At 47.0% G+C, this 18,973-nt stretch overlaps 1 pseudogene; it reads right to left on the bottom strand.

Annotated features, from left to right (window-relative positions):
* Window positions 1-15,442: 15,442 nt before the first annotated feature.
* On the bottom strand, window positions 15,443-16,262 carry LOC109568298 (small ribosomal subunit protein eS6 pseudogene; annotated as a pseudogene).
* Window positions 16,263-18,973: the final 2,711 nt, after the last annotated feature.

Genomic DNA, 18,973 nt, shown 5'->3' with positions numbered 1-18,973 from the left:
TGAATACACAGGCTTCTGTCCTCAGCAGACCCAGCGAAAAAGCAGCCTCTAACCAAGGGACAAGGGCAAGGGGAGGAAGCTTAAACTTTTTGTATTAAGCTCATTAAACAAGGACTTCTCTGGTGGCTCAGATAGTAAGGAATCTTTTTGCAATGCGGGAGACCTGGGTTCCACCTCTGGATCTTGGGAAGATCCCCTGGAGAAGGGAATGGCTACACACTCCAGTGTCTTGCCTCTGTCCAGTGAATTCCAAGGACAGAGGTGGCTGGCAGGCTGCAGTCTATGGGGTTGCAAAGAGTCAGACGTGACTAACACTTTCACTTCTTTCATTAAATAGAAAAGAAAATTGTGTCTTTCTCTTCATCTATTTTGTTCACCTAGTGTTGAGTGTTTAACAACACACTAGAAGGTGAGGTGAGTTGCTGTACTATAGGGACTTACAATACCATTAGGAAAAACATGATTTTATATTCCTAAGTCCCCAGGGATCACATGTTTGGGCAAGAGTCAGGGTCACATCCATCACCTTTATCATCATCAATACATACATATATATATGTATGTATTTACTGATTTATCTGTGCTCACCTGGTGCTAGTCTCTTTCACTATGGCCTTGGGGTCCTTGCCAAGAGTCTCACCTCAGTTATTTCTGGAGTCCCAGGGGATGGCTCGTGTGTACCTGTGGACTCTGTCCTTCTGGCTCCCATGTAGTGTTTACTTTTCCCTTCTTCAGCTCCAACTTTCTGCTCCGATGTCTACAGCCAAGCTTTGGAGGCTCTTGCCAAGGCTGGTGTGACTGGTGTCTGTGTCAGGGCCACTGTCTCTGTCCAGCGTTTCACTGTGTTTCCTGATGATCCGGGGAAAATGCCTGCCTCTGTTTGCATCTGGTCTGTAAGATAAAGCCACCTTGCTCTCAATAGACAAGGAGATTTAAATGGAATATTTCTAATTTTTGTTTTCTTTGGTTTTAACCTCTATGCTCGCAGATTCTGAGTTAAGTTCCAAGATGTAAAGAGGCTACTGAGAAACTTCTGAGCTATTGCACTCAAGCTGATCCTCTTGGTCTTGGAGACTCTAATTCATTTATTTCTGAGAGCTCAGCACTGGCTGGCTACAGACTCTGGAAGCATTCACATCATATTCCTGATCAGGGCTGGCATGACTAGTGAACGAGGCCCTGACCTTGAGTTAACTGGTAGTCAGCACCAAAGAACTGATGCTTTCAAACTGTGGTGCTGGAGAAGACTGAGAGTCCCTTGGACAGTAAGGAGATCAAACCAGTCAGTCCTAAAGGAAACCAACCCTGAATACTCATTGGAAGGACTGATACTGAAACTGAAGCTCCAATACTTTGGCCACCTGATGCGAAGAGCCGACTCATCAAAGACCCTGATGCTGGGAAGGATTGAAGGCAGGAGGAGAAGGGGGCAGAGGATGAGATGGTTGGAGGGCATCACTGATTTAATGGACATGAACTTGGGCAGACTCCAGGAGATGGTGAGGGACAGGGAAACCTGGTGTGCTGCAGTCCACGGGGTCACAAAAAGTCAGAGATGACTGGGCGACTGAGCAACAAGAACAGTGTTACAGGAGTCTGTTGAGACAGAGACTTTGTAACCAGGGGTTTTATTCATTTTAGACTTGCTCTATATCATATTTCACAGTGTCTGCCTAATGTAAAATGGTTTGTGCTCTTTTAGTATAACTGCAACTTTCTTTGAAGAACCGTAGTTTGGATTCTCCCAAAAGCAGACCCCAGGCAGAGATTCTGAGTGCCAGCAGTCAAAATGGAGGTGATCTGAGGAAGCTTCACTTGGGGAGTGAGGAACTGATCCAGGGAAAGGCGGAAGCCAGTGAAGGCGCGCAGATGAGTCACTTGTCACCATGTGCACTGGGCCTGAGTTGTGCTACGGGCCCTTTAAGAGGCAGTATTGGCTGATCTCAAAGCTGCCCCACGGAGGGGTAGGCTCACTGGGGTATTTATTAGTTCTTGTTCTGTATCAGTTGAGGGTCACTCATGGAGGCATTATCTCCCTGGCCTGCCCCCAGAGAGGGCTGAACGCACTACTGTGGCATAGAAAGAGCTCAGACCAAGAGATGTAGGGATTTGGGGCAAGAAGGCAGCAGAGTTTACGGGAACTGTCACCAAACTGCTGATGATCTGCGGGGTGGGCTGATGGGATTAGGGTGGGACATTGGCGTCTATGAAGTGCAACCATAATATTGAAAAAGAACAACAACCTATAAAAGGACTTGACTTTTCAAGTGCATTAAATAACCAGGGTTCATATGGAGAGACCGTCTTCCAGGTCAGAAGATGCTATAAAATCGACCCAGGTGAAGATGATGTTGGAGTCAGGGACCACAGCTGCCTGTACCACCTTGCATCAGAATCCCAGCCTCTGGCCTCTCCTTGTCAGCTGCCTTGAATTGGTAGGACACTGGACTTGTTGATGACCAGGTGACAATGACAAGGGAGGTACAAGGCAGGACTCCAGAGAGAATTTTAAGGCCTTGGCCAGCCAGACACAGCATTCTTGCTCTAACAGGTATCCTCTGAATGAAGAGAAATGAATCACCTCTTGTTTAAAACATGGCCAGTAGCTGAGATTATTAAGAGCAAAAATAAACTTCCTTGTCCAGAAGGGAAAGAGTTGGTCAAATACTAAGATTTGAACTTAACTCTTTAATAGCCAGACTATGAACAGACAGAGAACGGAGAGTTATTTTCAAACTCAGATCACTCCTACGAGCAAAGCTATTCATGATTGCTGACGTTTATTGAATGGTTACTCCGTGCTGGCCTTTCTGCTGTGCTTTTTATGTGCCTGACTTCACTGACTCCTCACAACATCCTTTCTGAATAGCTCCAGTTCCTAGATGTGGGAAGTGGGTCTTAGGTTCAGTAACTTGACTAGGTCCTGGGAAGAGCAAGGGCAGAACTGGGATCTGAAATCAGACATGACTTTATGAACTTGAGGAGTTCTTTAAGATGACAGCTAAGATCAAGTGTGTCCTCTTAAATGGCTTGCATATAGGTTTGCCAAGGAGTAACTGGGCTGTTATTGTTAGGTTTGGGGGCCTGGGTATACTATCAAGACATCTCAGTGTTGCAAAGTCACTGCGTGTGCATGGAAGTGTCTGTGGGTACCAGATGGTTGGAAAAGATCCTGTGGACAACTCTAGGCCCTAACATCCCAAACGTGGCTCCAGACTTCCCAAGAAGCAATCTAGCTTCCAAGGAATGGAAGGCTCTGGAGTGATGATGGATGTCCTGGGAATTGGGTGACTGTGATGCTTATTTTGGGTTCCACCCTTTGCTGGTTGTTTGACTTCAGGCAAGGGACTTAGTCACCAGGGAACCTACTTTTCTCATCTGTAAAATGAGGATAATGAGTCCTGACTCCTGCCTTCCTCACAGGGAGGGCAGGAAGCTTCCTGAGATCACCTCACTAGAGTCTTTTGATCTGCTTGAAAGCATCCTTCTTAATTGCCCGGCTGGGCACTTGAGCAGCTGGGCGAAAGTTTTATGACCCGAGATTCCCACAGCCCATAATCCACATGCTCCCAGAAGCCCTCTGAGGTTTTCAGTGAGAGATTCGGCCGGCGAAGGTTCCGCCAGGCCATCAACAGAGATTTCTCAGGGACTTAGTCATGTAATAGGCGGTTTCCCAGGGAAGTGCTTGCCAAGGCTTCCACTTATTCATGTAATATTTCTTAAGAGGTCTGATGTACACATGGCGATTTCTCACCCCTCCCCAGACTTGTGCACAGCAGTCTTGTCTGGTGTCATGGAATCCTGCCAACCATCCAGGACAGCTCTTGGCCACTTTAGCTAGAGCTTGAATGTGCTATGTGTCCTCTGGGTTCAGTGGGTTTTTTTTTTTTAATTTTTTATTGGAGTACAGTTGTTTTATAATGCTGTGTTAGTTTCTGCTGCACAGCAAAATGAATCAGCTATATTTACACATATATCCCTTCTTCCTTGGATTTTCTTTCCATTTAGGTCACCACAGAGCACTGGTAATATTAGTACTCTATTATATGCATGTGTACGCGTGTGTGCTAAGTCGCTTCAGTCATGTCTGACTCTTTGCGACCCTATGGACTCTACCCTGCCAGGCTCCTCTGTCCATGGGATTCTCCAGGCAAGAACACTGAAGTGGGTTTCATGCCCTCCTCCGGGAGATCTTCCAGACCCAGGGATCGAACCTGTGTCTCCTGCAACTCCTGCGTTGCAGGTGGATTCTTTATTGCTGAGAACCGGAGAAGCCCTATCTATTGTATACATAATATCCACAGTGTGTACATGCCAGTCCCAATCTCCCAATTCATCCCACCCCTCCTTTCCCCCTTGGTATGTTCCAGTTTTTAAAAGGCTTCTTCAAATAAGTCATATGTCCACCTTCTCATTTCTTGTCTGAGCCATCACAAAAGCTTCCTAAAGACTTTCCCTGCCTCCAGCCCTGCTCTCTCTCTGTAGTCACGCTATACCCCGATGCATAAGATGTATCGCTTCTTTCCCCAAAACCCATCAGTCCTTCCCCACTGGCTGCACGATAAAAATGGAACAAATTAACCTGGCTTAAAAACCCTGCTCTAACGCAAAATCTGGCCCCCCCATTTCCTTTCTCTCCTCATTTCTCATCTCTTTCCATTGTCATTTTATTGGTTCAGCCTACCATTCTACTTTATCTGCTTATCACCTTCTATGTGCCAGGAGCTGTGTTACAGTCGGAAGCTAAATAAGAGCCCTGTTCTCATGAGGCTCACAGCCTCACGGGGGATAAAGATACATACACTGGTGAGTGCTGTGTAGCTGAGTAAGTGCCATGGGAACGAAGGCTTGACTGGAGCCCACTGGAAGGGAGACTGATTCGCCTAAGGTGAGGGTACCACATCCAGCCCTCAAACTGATTAGGATGAGGCCCGCCAGAGTAAGAGGAGGATGGTGGGAGTGGAAAGTGAGTCCTGTCAAGAGTGAGTGCAGCCTGAAAGAGGGAACAGGACATCGGGGAGATCGAGAGTGAAGTGAAATGAAGTGAAAGTTGCTCAGTGGTGTCCCCACTCTTTGTGACCCCATGGACTATACAGTCCATGAATTCTCCAGGCCAGAATACTGGAGTGGGTAGCCTTTCCCTTCTCCAGGGGATCTTCCCAACCCAGGGATCAAACCCAGGTCTCCTGCATTACAGGTGGACTCTTTACCAGCTGAGCCACAAGGGAAGTCCAAGAATACTGGAGTGGGTAGCCTATCCCTTCTTCAGCAGATCTTCCCCACCCAGGAATTGAATCGGGGTCTTCTTCATTACAGGCGGATTCTTTACCAACTGAGTTACCGGGGAGCCCTGACAAGCCCGTGGCAATTCATGGTTTGTGGAGGAGCGCAGTTTCTGAAAGCCCTGGTGAGCCTTGCCTGGATCCTACCCTAGAAGGAAAGGAACTGGAAGCAGGAGAGTCACGTGGGGTCTGCCCTGGTGACTCTGGGCAGCCTGACAGATGCTCTCGGACCCCAGGCCTTTACTGGGGCTAGTCTTTCTCCCCCCTGCCCTTCCTTCCTTCCCCGCCTGTCCCTCTTCTCCCCCTGCTGTGGTTCTTCTCATGTTTCATGGTCCCCTTCAAATGCCATCTAGATCTGGGGTCAGTATTCATTGTTCCCTCCTCTGGGCCCTTAAAGTCCTTTCATTGTGTGTTACCATTTATTGTATTCCATCTTATCTTTTATGTCAGTTGCACCTGTTCATCTCCCTCACTGGACTGAAAGTTCCTTAAAGAGCATATTAACTCTGGAATATTTATTTCTCATTTCCCACAGCACTTAGCATACAATGCTTTGAGCCAGGCTTTTCTCAAGCTCCAGTTCCTCTGCTTATTGGCCATGTGATCTTGGACAAGTCACTCCATCTCTACGACCTCGAGTTGTCTCATCTGTAAAATGGGGATAATGATTTTTATTGCAGAGGATAATTGGGAGGATTACCTGGTTAGCACTCAGCAAACATTAGTTGCCCTCCTCCCTCCTCTGCTCTCTGGCTCATAAAGATTGCCGTAACATCCTGGGAGAGCATCCCTGAGGGAGGGGTACCCTGCTTTTCCCATGGGTCCAGGTGTCAGATGCCATCTGTACTGGTTTGCTGAGCACCTGGGCAGAAAGGCGGGCTACCAACATTACTGCGTGGATCCTTGGTTATCAGTGGCAGTCAACACCACCCATTCTAATCTGATCTTTTTTTTTTTTGACACCTTCCATGGAACACTCATCCTTAATTTAAACAAAAAGGTATTGCAAAAAAAAAAAAAATTTTTTAATCACGTGAGTTTCCTTGGGTGGATTATGCACTCAACCAAGGTGGGCTCCCAGGGAGAGGAGGAACTGCTGTCTGCCCCTCTCTTTCCCCTTTCTACCTGGTTGCTGCTCAGCCTGTGTACAAAGGCTGTACTCGGAGATGACAAGGGTCATCGTCATGGCTGCAGTCGTCCATGACATTACCACAGTCAGCAGCAGCAGGACGCTCCTCCCCTTGCCTCGTCACCGCCCTTTGGGTGGGGGGCAGGGCAGACCTCCACTCCCTCACTTCCTCTACCATTCTCTGCAGCCTCCATCTGCATGGGTGCCGACAGAGCCTCATGAAGTCACCATCCTGAGTTTGTGCAAACTCGATTCTTACTGCAATCCTGGGAGGCAGGTTGAACGACTGCCATCATCTTAATTAGAGAGAAATCTTGGTACAGAGAAGTCAAGTGATTTGCCCAGGTCATGGAGTGAGCTGGGAGAGGAGTGGGGATCAGACAGGGCTGGGGCTGGGTCTCAGGTGGTTTGAAGCCTGAAGACAATTGTTCGAAAGAGAGAACAGCTCTGCTTCCCCTTAATATAATGGTGTCTGAGAAATTTTTTTAAAGCATCATGCCTGCGTGCTAAGTCACTTGTGTCTGACTCTTTGAGACCCACTGGACTGCAGCCCGCCAGGCTCCTCTGTCCATGGGATTCTCCAGGCAAGAACATCGGAATGGGTTGCTGTGCCCAGCCCCAGAGGATCTTCCGGACCCAAGGATCGAATCTACATCTTTTGTCTCCTGCGTTGGCAGGCAGGTTCTTTATCACGAGTGCCACCTGGGATGCAAGAGAAGAAGCTAATTCCTTTTTCTACTTCAGGTAATTGGAACACCCATTGTGTGCCTGGGACATCTACGAGTTGGCTGCCTAAATAAAGACTGAAGGAGCACATAAAGAATTGAAAGGATATAAGGCTTTGCCCTGGGATTTATGGGGCTGGTATTATTTCTGGAATATTCCACAGATGCTGCTAACCTTCCTGCCTTGGCTCAGAGACATGTAAAATTGCATCAACATGTTCATCTTCCATGAAAGTGCTGAAGGCAGACCGTCCTTCTCTCTTCTGCTTTACTCCTGTTTCCTCATGGGAAGAGCAGTTCTGTTGTCACATTGGGAATGCTGGGAAAGACTGACGAATACTGGGTCACATTAGTCTATGGAGCAGAGTTAATACCGAATCTTCGCTTCTCTTCTCCTGCTGGACCTGTCTGGATTCTGACACTGTTCCTTGCATTTTGAGTCTTCATGCTTTAAACTGCCTTCCCTCCCCTGCAGGTGTTTTAGGAAAAGTTTTGGCTAAAGAACAGAGATGATTCCTTTATTTATTTGCCAGTCTCTTAATTAATTAAAAAAAAAAAACCTACTTCAATCAGGCTGGTGTGCAAGGTTTAGAATTCCAAGAGACATATATCAGCAAATGGATTTTTCAACAAGATTTTTTCCATTTTCTGTGCAAGATAAAGTTGAGATTGGAGCAGGTGTTACCTGTACTGCCTTCTCAGCTGTCTGCTGGAGAGAGTTCCTTCCTTGACCCATGAGTGCTATGTGGGTGAGTGCCCTTTCTTGGGACGTAGAAAGCACTGGGGTTATGATTCTCAAACCCAGTGGTGCATGATAGTTACTCTGACCGCTTGAATCAAGAGTTCCCTGGAGGTAGGCCCAGGCATTGGACTTTAAAAAAAACTCTGTTTAGAATACAGATATGGATGATATATCTGTGTTCTAGTATGCAGTATGAACCACTGCTGCAAGGCAGTGTGCCTTGCTAAAGATTATGACACTTAAATAAAGTGAAATTTTTCATTTCCACAGACAGTTCCTTCTATTGTCTAGTGGGAATAGGTGCCTAGTAGGAGAAGCAACCTCCTACCTAGTAGGAGAAGGTACCTAGAGAGAAGTACCTGGTACCAAGAGGGAGAAGCACCTTAGTACTGAGAGAGAGAAGTACCTAGCACCAAGAGGGAGAAGCACCTTAGTACTTAGAGAGAAGTACCTAGTACCAAGAGGGAGAAGCACCTTAGTACTTAGAGAGAGAAGTACCTAGTACCAACAAGGAGAAGCACCTTAGTACTTAGAGAGAGAAGTACCTAGTACCAAGAGGGAGAAGCACCTTAGTACTTAGAGAAATAACTAGTACCCAGTGGTGTGCTCAGTTGCTCAGTTTTGCCCAACTCTTTGTGACCCCATTAACTGTGGGCCACCAGGCTGCTCTGTCCATGGAATTTTTCAGGCAAGAATCATGGAGTGGGTTGCCATGTCCAACTCCAGGGGATCTTCCCAACCTAGGGATCGAACATGCATCTCTTGAGTCTCCTGCATTGGCAGGTGGGTTCTTTACCACTGTTCCACCTGGAAAGCCCCATACTATACCTGATCTTAGCCAAAAGGTCGAGAAGCATCTTAGTACCTAGAGAGAGATGTACCTAGTACCTAGTGGGAGAAGCACCCTTGTACCTGGTGGGAGGAGAAGGGATGAGAAATGGTTCTTTCAGCTCCAATACCTCCTAAGAGGTTTCTATAAGCCTTCATCTATTAATCTTCTTGCCAATCCTTAAATAGGTGCCACTATTCAAATGGAATTCAGTGAAGAGACTGTGGTTCAGAGAAATTTAGGGACATGCCTGAGGCTTATGTGGTAGATAAGGGTAGAACCAGGAGTTGAATGCAGCCCTACTTAGCCCCAAAGGCCAATTCCTTTGCTCTCTACCTGTGGGTCACATCCAGTGGCCCCTTCAGCCCTCTTACAGCCCCTATGATGGCAGTTTAGCCCCCTCCTCCTCTGATGCCTCTGAACAACAGGATCTATTGTAGTTGCACCCCCCAGGTAGCCTGGGCAAACCTTGTGAGCAAGGGGCCTTTCCTCTTAACCAAAGGACTATCCGATATTCCTAAAATTCCCCGGTCAGCCTACATATTAATCTCCAAGCCTGACCCACACATGAGTGGCATCACGTTTTTGATCTGATATGTATCTTGATTTTCAGCTCAGAAAAAACAGTCCCCATAACCACAGCTCCCACTGAACTCATTTCTCAGAATCCCTCCAAGAACCTGGGACTACTGTGTGTAAGAAACATAGGACTGGGGACTCTGCAATACTTCCTGACTCTTCCTCCCAATTCGTCCTATTCTCTTCAGCTGGGTGACAGCTGTTGAGAGGCTGGCATGGCTGCTTAGGAGCAAATGGAGCAAAGCCTCTTGGTCTCTGATAAAAGCCAATTTTACAAAAACTGTACAATAAGACAGGTTTCACAGAGGCATGATCACATATACTTAGGCTTTTAAACAAAATATTTTTGTTTATTTTATTTGTTTGGCTGTCCTGGGTCTCAGTTGTGGCACATGGGCTCTTTGGTCTTCATTGCGACCTGTGGGATCTTAACTGTGACATGTGAGTCCTAATTTCCTGCCCAGGGATTGAACCCAGGCCCCCTGCATTGGGAGCGCGGTCTTAGCCACTGGGCCACCAGGGAAGTCCCTATACTTAGGGTTTTGATTCACTGGAAACTCTATATGTACCAGCAATAAGATCTGACCTCCCTCTCGCACACACACCTAACGTGACCCGAGTGTGTATTCCCGTAAGTGGCCCCTTTCTACTGAAAGTCAGGCCATGTGGGGGTCATCATCAATCCTGGGTGCTGGCTTAGAGAGCAGCATGAAGACTGAAGGTACTCAGAGATGGTACTCTGACATGGCAGAGGGATTTGAGATGGTACAGGAAAATGAAAAGAAATAAAACTAAGAAAGCTTGTATAACTTGGAAAGGACTCGGGAAAAAGCAATGGATATATTCTTTATGGGGTCAGTCTTAAAGGAAATCAGTCCTGAATATTCATTGGAAGGACTGATGTTGAAGCTGAAGCTCCAATACTTTGGCCACCTGATGCGAAGAACTAACTCATTGGAAAAGACCCTGATGCTGGGAAAGATTGAAGGCAGGAGGAGAAGGGGACAACAGAGGATGAGAGGGTTGGATGGCATCACTGACTCAACGGACATGAGTTTGAGCAAGCTTCAGGAGTTGGTGATGGACAGGGAAGCCTGGTGTGCTGCAGTCCATGCAGTCGCAAAGAGTTGGACATGACTGAGCAACTGAACTGAACTTATGGGGTTTCCCTGGTGGCTCAGATGGTAAGGAATCTGCCTGCAGTGTGGAAGACCTGGGTTTGATCCCTGGGCTAGGAAGATCCCCTGGAGAAGAGAATGGCAATCCACTCCAGTATTCTTGCCTGGGAAATCTCATGGACAGGGAAGCCTATCCTCTGGACAGAGGAGGCTACAGTCTCTGGAGTCGCAAAGAGTCAGTGTGGCCTCGAGGGCTGCACACTGTGTCAGGCTAGACCAGGGTAGACAAAAGAAGCTGCAAAGATCACATTGGCTTAATACAATCACAGTTCATCTCTTGCTCTGCTAAAGGGCAAAGCAGATGGTGAGTTCTTTTTAGTTTTGTACGTGGTATTAACACCATCTGGAATATACAGCCTGTGGGGCAGCTGCTGCTGAGGAAGAGAGAGTCGGAAGAGGCATATTAACCTCAAGTTGCTTCAGCCTAGATGTGACCCAGTGTATCCCAAAGTAGAGAGCATGGTTTCATGGACCCATGCATCCTTCACTCAGTTGAACGATTGTCAACATTTTGCCAATCTCATTTCATCTATCGCCTCCCAGTGATTTTAGAGTAGGGAGCAGAATTTTTAAAATAAATCCCAGAATCCTCTTATTTTACACATAAACATCTCAGTATCCAAGTTCATTTTGGTGGTGGATTTTGGGGGCAGGAGTAAGGCCTAGACCAGCCCTCTGTGGGGAGGGTGCTGCCTTTTTTCTGCCACAGTCAAAGGAACAGTCATACACATGCATTCATCCTGTCTTGATTCTGGACTATGGCCTCCCTTCCCTGTGAATAAGGCCAGGATCTGCCAGACTCAGGCAGCTGCCATGGAGAGAAGCAGTGCAGAAATTCTGTCTGTAACCAGGACAAGAAAAAAACATGTCTTCAGTGGGTCCCTTAGTGCAATCACCCCCCTTTTCCGATGAGTCCCCTGCCCCTTGTGGGGCCTCTGAGACCTGCCGGATGGGTGTCCGTGTCCGCTGAGTCACCTGTGTCATTCTTTTTATCTTATTGGCCTGTGTTTGTCATTTTCGAGCAGTGTGACTCACCCAGCCGAGAGGAAAATGCAGAGCCTGGAAAGCTGAGTCTTTTGTCAAACCCTCACGGCCACTCCTCTGGAAGCAAAACCCTTTTGCTTTGAACTTTCACCTGAGCACCCCAAAGAAGGGGCCTCAGGGGCTTTTGGACCTTTTGGAAGGGCCAACCAGTCAATTCTAAAGGAAATCAGTCCTGAATACTCATTGGAAGGACTGATGCTGAAGCTGAAACTCTAATATTTTGATCACCTGATGCGAAAAACCAACTCAGTGGAAAAGACCCTGATGCTGGGAAAGATTGAAGGTGGGAGGAGAAGGGGACAAGAGAGGATGAGATGGTTGCATGGCATCACCAGTGCAATGGACATGAGTTTGAGCAAGCTCTGGGAGTTGGTGATGGACAAGGAGGCCTGGTGTGCTGCAGTCCATGGGGTCACAAAGAGTCAGACATAGCTGAGTGACTAAACTGAACTGAACTGAACTGGTCAGGGTGCCAGACTCTGGGCTGGATCCAGGCAGCCTTCTCGAAAATCTCCCTCCCACTCTCCAACCTGCCTGTTGGGTCTTCCCAGAGGGCGTGTCATTCTGGGACTGGGCCCTTTAGAAGCGGAGGAGAGAAAGCTCTTAACCCCACACCCTAAGAAGCATCTTCCTCCAGAGAGGCAGCCAAGGTGAGAAGCAGGAAGGGCCATTGGAGCGCCCACTCTTTGCCCCTCTCGGGCTCAATAACATCCACGCCTACACAGTGTCGGCCTCCTGGGCTAGGTGTGGGCGCCGTGCTTGGTTCCTCATCTGTTCCTGCTTGGAAGAGAGTGGAGGAGTCTTTTGATGTTCTGGACCATGGCAGACACTGGGCCTCCTGCTTCCATGGCAGCCCACCACCCTCCCATCACCCAGGGCTCTATTCTTTACACAGCAGCCAGAGTGACTGTCCCATGTGGAAGAACAGATCACAACACACCCCTGTTTAAAAGTCTGCAGGGACTTCCCTGGCACTTAAAATAAAATCCATTTCATCACCATGACCTACAGTCTTGGGAGACAAAGTGGTCCCCCAGCCTTGGGGTGGAAGGTGGGAGGGGAGGCCTGGGTAGAAATACAGAATCTCAGGGCCCACTCCAGGCTCAATGAACCAGAAGCTGCATCCATATCACATTAAAGTGTGAGAGGCCTCTACGACCTACGTGGGCCCAGCGGGTGGAGCCCAACTTTGATTGCTTCTCAGAATCTCCTGGGGAGTTTATACAGCGACAAGACCCAGCCCCCAGGCCTGCTGGGATCTTGATTCAATAGCTCTTTGCTACCACCTGGAAGGTAGGTTTTATTGGTCCTACATCTGCAACCCAAGAATCCAAATCTCAGAGACTTACGGGGTTCCCGTGGACTCCCAGTCCCTCCGCATGGCTGGGACTGCTGGATAGGTACATTGCTGGGTGCAAAGGCAAAAGGAATCGGGGGGACGGGCTCTGGATTCAGGCTTGTCTGGGTCTGATTCCTGCTGCACCACATCCAAACTGGGCAAATCATTTATCACCTGAGCTTCATTTTCCTAATGTGTAAAACAAGGATAAGAAAGAACTTATGTCACGGTGATGTTAAGATTAAATGAGGTAATTGTTCAGCATGGCATGCTGAGCACTTAGTAAATGTTACCTGCCACTATTATCATGGTTATTTATTATTCCTCACCCTCGATTTTTGGCCCTTTAAGCAACAGAAGCTCTGAATTGTCTGGTTCCAGGCTTTTTCTCTAGAGGTTAGATGGTCGACGTGGCACAATGAAAAAGGCACAAGATTTAGAGTTCTCTGGTTTGCTGTGTGATTCATCTTATTATGCATTTACTTGTTCATTTAGGCTGCATGGGTCTTCACTGAGGCACCGGGCTTCTTCTCCTGTTGTGGTGCTCAGGCTTGGTTGCCATGCAGCACGTGGGAACCCAGGTCTCTGACCAGGGGTCAAACCAGCAGCGTCCCCTGCATTGGAGGGCAGATTCTTAACCACTGGACTGACAAGTAGTGTGATTAAATAGGCCACAGGGCCTCTCTAATCCTCTGTGTGTGTGTTCCTTATTTGTGAAATGGGGACATGAACACCCATCTCCAGAGTTGGGGAGAATATAGGATGTGAGGTCAGGTACAAGGCCTTAACCAGTCTGATCTTGTTAGACTGTGAGTCATTCTATCACATTCTATCAAACGTGTACACTATCAAATTGTGTCCTTGAAATGTCACCCTGTATATAGCAACGTCGACTAAAAAGCACAATCTAAAAGTGGAGAATTGTGTTTTATTCGGTGGATTTTTCTGAGGCTGAAGTCTGATATACAGCCTCTCAGATCGCTCTGAGGGACTGCTCCAAAGAGGTAAGGGAGGAGCCAGGGCACATAAGAGTTTGGCAATAAGAACCAGGTGACCGGAACATCAAAAAATTACTATTAATTAAAGGAAACCAGACCTCTCAAGTTAATGAATTTAGCATTTTTCTTTGTATGGGGAAGATGCAAGAGTCTGGGCTTGTTAAAATAATTCCTTTCATAGGCACCTTAGCCATCTACGGCCAGTATCCTTCTTTTCTCCATCCTCAATCCCCTCTGGGTATGCCAGTTGAGAGCAGCTACAGTGGCTGCTGGCTGCAAAATCCTTTATTTTCTGAATGACAGGAGACATTTGTCATCCACAGCAATAACCTTGAGCAGCAGGGCCCTGAGGGTAAGATGGGTTCTTTCCTGGCAAGAGTCCAGGGTTGACATCCTAGGCAGATCCCACTGTCTTCTCTAATGTGGAGGAAATTGAGAACCCAAAGGTGAAATGCGATGGGCCACTGATCAGGGACAGCTCAGCCCTGTCTGGGAGGCCAAGAGCACAGGTTCTGGAGCCCCCCTGCCTGGATGCACATTGATTCTACCCTTACTAGCTGTGTGACGTTAGGAAAGTGATTTAACCTCTCTGTTCTTCATTTTCCCTGGCTGTAAATTGAAGCCAAACTACCTCCCCTATTGAGTGGCTGTAAGGGTGGAATGAGTTAATACATGGAAATACTTGGAGTCATGCTTAGCACAGAGCAAGGGCTCTGTAATTGTTTTACACTCCCTGGTTAGCTGAAATGTCTCTTTCGTGAGCCCACCTAATGGGACTTGCAATGTTCTGTTTGTTAATCTTATTTCCCTATGAGACCATCCCTGTGTTCCCAGTGCCTAGCAGCAGAGGGCTGGATATGTGCCTGGTATTTATTGATATTATTATTTTCATTAGGAAGGTTGAGAGTGTTCAGTGATGAGCTGACATGAGCTAGATGCTTGCAGACCAGTGTCACAGAAATTAGATCCGAGTCAGCAAGCCCTGTGGTCAGTCCAGGAATGCCTGATCCCAGGCCTGGAGTCACGCAAATTGCATCAGTGGGGGAGAATTACTTAGCATTTGTGCTGCGCAAGGGGCCAAATGTGTGTACACTCTTCACTCATGCCCATGGTGTTGGAAAGATGGGCGGGTGAGAATTCATCATCAGAAAGAAAACATTCTCATTGCCAGTCAATCACTGAACCCTCAGACTTTTATGACTCTCATCAAACTGTCTTTCTGTCCACGCTGACTCAGGCAGAGAGGAAGCTTCCAGACTCGCAGAGTGGAGCATGTGTCAGAAAAACAAGCTTTCCTCTTGCTAAAACTGGCATTAATGCATTTTATGCAATTGAAATAGTGTCTTTTTTTTTTTTTAACCAAATTCTAAGTCACTGAGGAGGGGATGACAGAGGATGAGATGGTTGGATGGCATCACCGACTCAATGGACATGGGTTTGGGTAGACTCCGGCAGTTGGTGATGGACAGGGAGGCCTGGCGTGCTGCGGTTCATGGGGTTGCAAAGAGTCGGACACGACTGAGCAACTGAACTGACTGAACCGAAAGTCACTGAGGAGTCCCTTTTTGGGTACATTTTCATATTAAGTTTTTTTTTTTTTTGATGTCTGATCTTATTTATTTGTTACTCTTAGAACATCTCATTTTTGACTGGACTCAGAAGTAGAAGCTCTCAGAGAGGACAGCCTCCATCTCTTGGCAATCTGTTCCTGCCGTTTTTCTTTGGCCTCTTTCATTCTCTTGGCCAAAAGTTTAGCATATTCTGCAGCCTCGTCTTTATTTTTCTTAGTACGCTGTTTCTTCAGCGCAATATGCCGGCGTTTGTGTTGCAGAACTCATGGAGTCACGAGCCGCTGAATCTTGGGTGCTTTAGTCCTAGGTTTCTTACCGTCTTTATTTAGGGGCTTTCGCACAACACATTGGCCGACATCGTCTTCTTTAGAGAGATTGAAAAGTTTGCGGATTCTGCTAGCTCTTTTGGGACCCAGGCAACGAGGCACTGTAGTATCAGTGAGTCCAGGAATATCCTTCTCCCCTTTTTTCACGATGACCACATTGAGAACACTCAGATTGACATCCACAATGCAACCCTGTACAGATTTGTGCTTTCTCTCTCCAGTCCTCCTTGGTCCGTAACAGGAATGCCCCTTACTCAGTAGCAGGTGAACTCGGCCATGGGTCAAGACACCCTGCTTCATGGGGAAACCCTGCTTATCATTCCCGCCACTGATTCAGACCACATAACCCTTCCATTCTTCACCCAGAGCATCAGCAGCAACTTCTGTGGCCATAAGCTTCTCGTAGAAGGTATGAAGTTTTCATTCATCGTCCACTTCAATGAGCTTCTGGCAGCCCGTGGCCGGGAAAGAGATGTTCAGCTTCATTCTGAAGTGGCCGACAGCCTCCGAGGCGCCACGAAAAAGAGCCATGTTAAGTTTTAATTTAGCAAATGCTCATATGGCACTGTTCTGCCAGGCAATGTAAGTACTTTATAACTATTAGCTCATTCGAACCTTCAAAAGACCTATGGAGGCAGGTAGCATGTCCCCATTTTATAGATGAGAAAACCAAGGCACAGAGAGGTAATTAATTGTCCAAAACCCACAGCTGCTATCACAGAGTCAAGGGTCTATTAGCTTGGCTCCAGAATCTGCATTATATCCCTAGGCTGTGTCGTTTCGTTTAATTCTTGCAATCCTCATGTAAGTCTGCAACCATCCTGCAGGTAACTTCCTCAGAGGACAATGAGGCTCTGAGAAGTTAACTTGGCTCAAGGTCAAGTGACAGAGCTACAGTAGGAATTCACTTTTGTCTGATTCCAAAGTGACCGCAGGCTGAACTGACCGCTCAGTCTGTGGAGGAAGAATGTTCAACCCTCATAGGCGCTGACACATGGATGCTTTCCTTACATGTTCTGTGGATGGCCAGGAACTCCCGCTGTTTGAATTCTCCTTTCTCTTTTTCTGTTTTCTTTCTTTGCTTCCACTTGTCACAGTGGAACCGACAGTTGAACCTTGGACGGTGGTGCTGATAGTCAAGAACACCTTTGCCTTGCCATTCACTGCAATGAGAGTGTTGCTGACATCTTCCTCTCGGTTCCCCAAGGACATTGATGTACTGGTGGCTCCTTGAGGAACAGGAAGAGCCCTGCAGAAGTTAGGAAGAAGATGGTGGTGCTGACCACGAGTCTGCCTCTGGTTTGCAGGGCAAGTTGGACAAGTTACTTAATTTCTCTGATCTTCAGTGTTAGCTTTTAGAATTGGTTAAGATTTAGGGTTGGTTGATTAGATTTTTTAAATTAATTACTATTATTATTTTTTTTGACCAAGTGTGGGGCTTACAGAATCTTAGTTCCTGGACCAGGGATAGAACCCAGGCCCACAGCAGTAAAAGTGCTGGGTCCTAACCACTGGACCACCAGGGAATTCCCTAATTTAGTTTTTGTTTTTTTGTTTTTTTTTTTAAGCTGAAGAATATTTAAATCATGCTGCTGCTGCTAAGTTGCGTCAGTCGTGTCCAACTCTGTGCGACCCCATAGATGGCAGCCCACCAGGCTCCCCCGTCCCTGGGATTCTCCAGGCAAGGACACTGGAGTGGGTTGCCATTTCCTTCTCCAATGCATGAAAGTGAAAAGTGAAAGTGAAATCGCTCAGTCAAAGAACACTAAAAATTGCTCTAAATACAAAATGTCATCATAGGGGCCATGGAGGGCTCTGCAGAGCTTAAGTCTGGAAATCACTAGATCAGGAAATATCAAGTTTGCACGATTACATGAAGCCAACAGGACAAGTGTATTCATTTCCTAGGACTGTGGCAACAAATGACCACAGATTTGATAACTTAAAGCAATAAAAATTTATTCTCTGACAATTCTAGACCAGGAGGTCAAGCTCAAAGTGTCGGCAGAGTTAAAGTCACTCCACAGGCTCTGGGGAAGAAACCTTCCTTGTCTATTCTTAAACTTCTGTGGTTCTGACCCTCCTTGACTTGTGGCTGTGTAACTCCAATCTTGGTTTCCATCTTCACTTGGACTCCTCCTCTGTGTTCTGTGTCTTCTGGCTCTTACAAGGACATATCATTGGATTTAGACTCCACCTGGATATATTCCAGGGTGTTCTCAATTCAAGATGCTCTACTTATATCTGCAAAAACCCTTTGCCCAAATACAGTCATATTCAGGGTTCCCAGGGATTTGGAGATGGACTTATCTTTTTGGGACCACTGCTGAACCCACTGCAATCAGTAATAACTTTTAAGCATCTACTATGTGCTAAGCATGACAAGGATACAGAGATAATTAAGACAGAAATGCTATCCCCCAAGAGCTTCTAGTCTCCTTTGACAATCTCTGCTGAATTTGAGGCCTTAGAATTGATGCTTTCCTCCCTCCTCTACTCCCTCCCTTCTTCCTTCCTTCTTTCTTTTTAAAGATGAGTTTATGAAGATATAATTTACAGACGGTAACCTTTGCCCTGTGTAGGTAAACAGCTGGGGAAATAGGCTCAGAGCAGTAGTACAATTTCCTCCAGTGTTCACAGAGAAGAGATGGCAGAGACTGGGGCTTGAACCTATGTTCTCTGCCATCAGAGTCTGCATCAGTCTCCATGGTCTCTACTTTTTCCCCTTTGTTCTTGTTGTTTAGTTGCTAAGTTGGGTCCAACTCTTTGTGACCCCATGGACTATAACCTGCCAGGCTCCTCTGTCCATGGGATTTCCCAGTCAAGAATACTGGAGTGGGTTGCCATTCCCTTCTCCAGGGGATCTTCCTGACCCAGGGATCGAACCCACATCTCCTGCATTGGCAGGTGGATTCTTGACTGCTGAGCCAGGAGGGAAGCCTACCAGAGCCACCAGGTAACTCTTCCGCTGGGTGATTCCAACTCCTTGCATGAGAAGGCTGACCAGATGTTTTCTAGCTGCTCTGAGAGCTCTGACCTTGAAAACTCCCATGGTGAAGCGGAGGGGAACACTCCTTATTCAGAGGACACTTCCTGAAATGAAAATCTCTGTGCCTCCTGGAAGCATTGCCTATCTGTGTCTTGTGCCCCGTTAAGTGGATTTACAGCTTAGGAGATCTCATTTCCATTCAACTAATCCTCACAAAATAGACAAGTGATTGAAATGATTCC

The sequence above is a fragment of the Bos indicus genome, chromosome 14 (assembly GCF_029378745.1).
Source record: "Bos indicus isolate NIAB-ARS_2022 breed Sahiwal x Tharparkar chromosome 14, NIAB-ARS_B.indTharparkar_mat_pri_1.0, whole genome shotgun sequence".
Classification (NCBI taxonomy): domain Eukaryota; kingdom Metazoa; phylum Chordata; class Mammalia; order Artiodactyla; family Bovidae; genus Bos; species Bos indicus.
The sequence above is the reverse complement of the archived record's forward strand: the minus strand, read 5'-3'. Positions and strand labels throughout refer to the sequence as shown.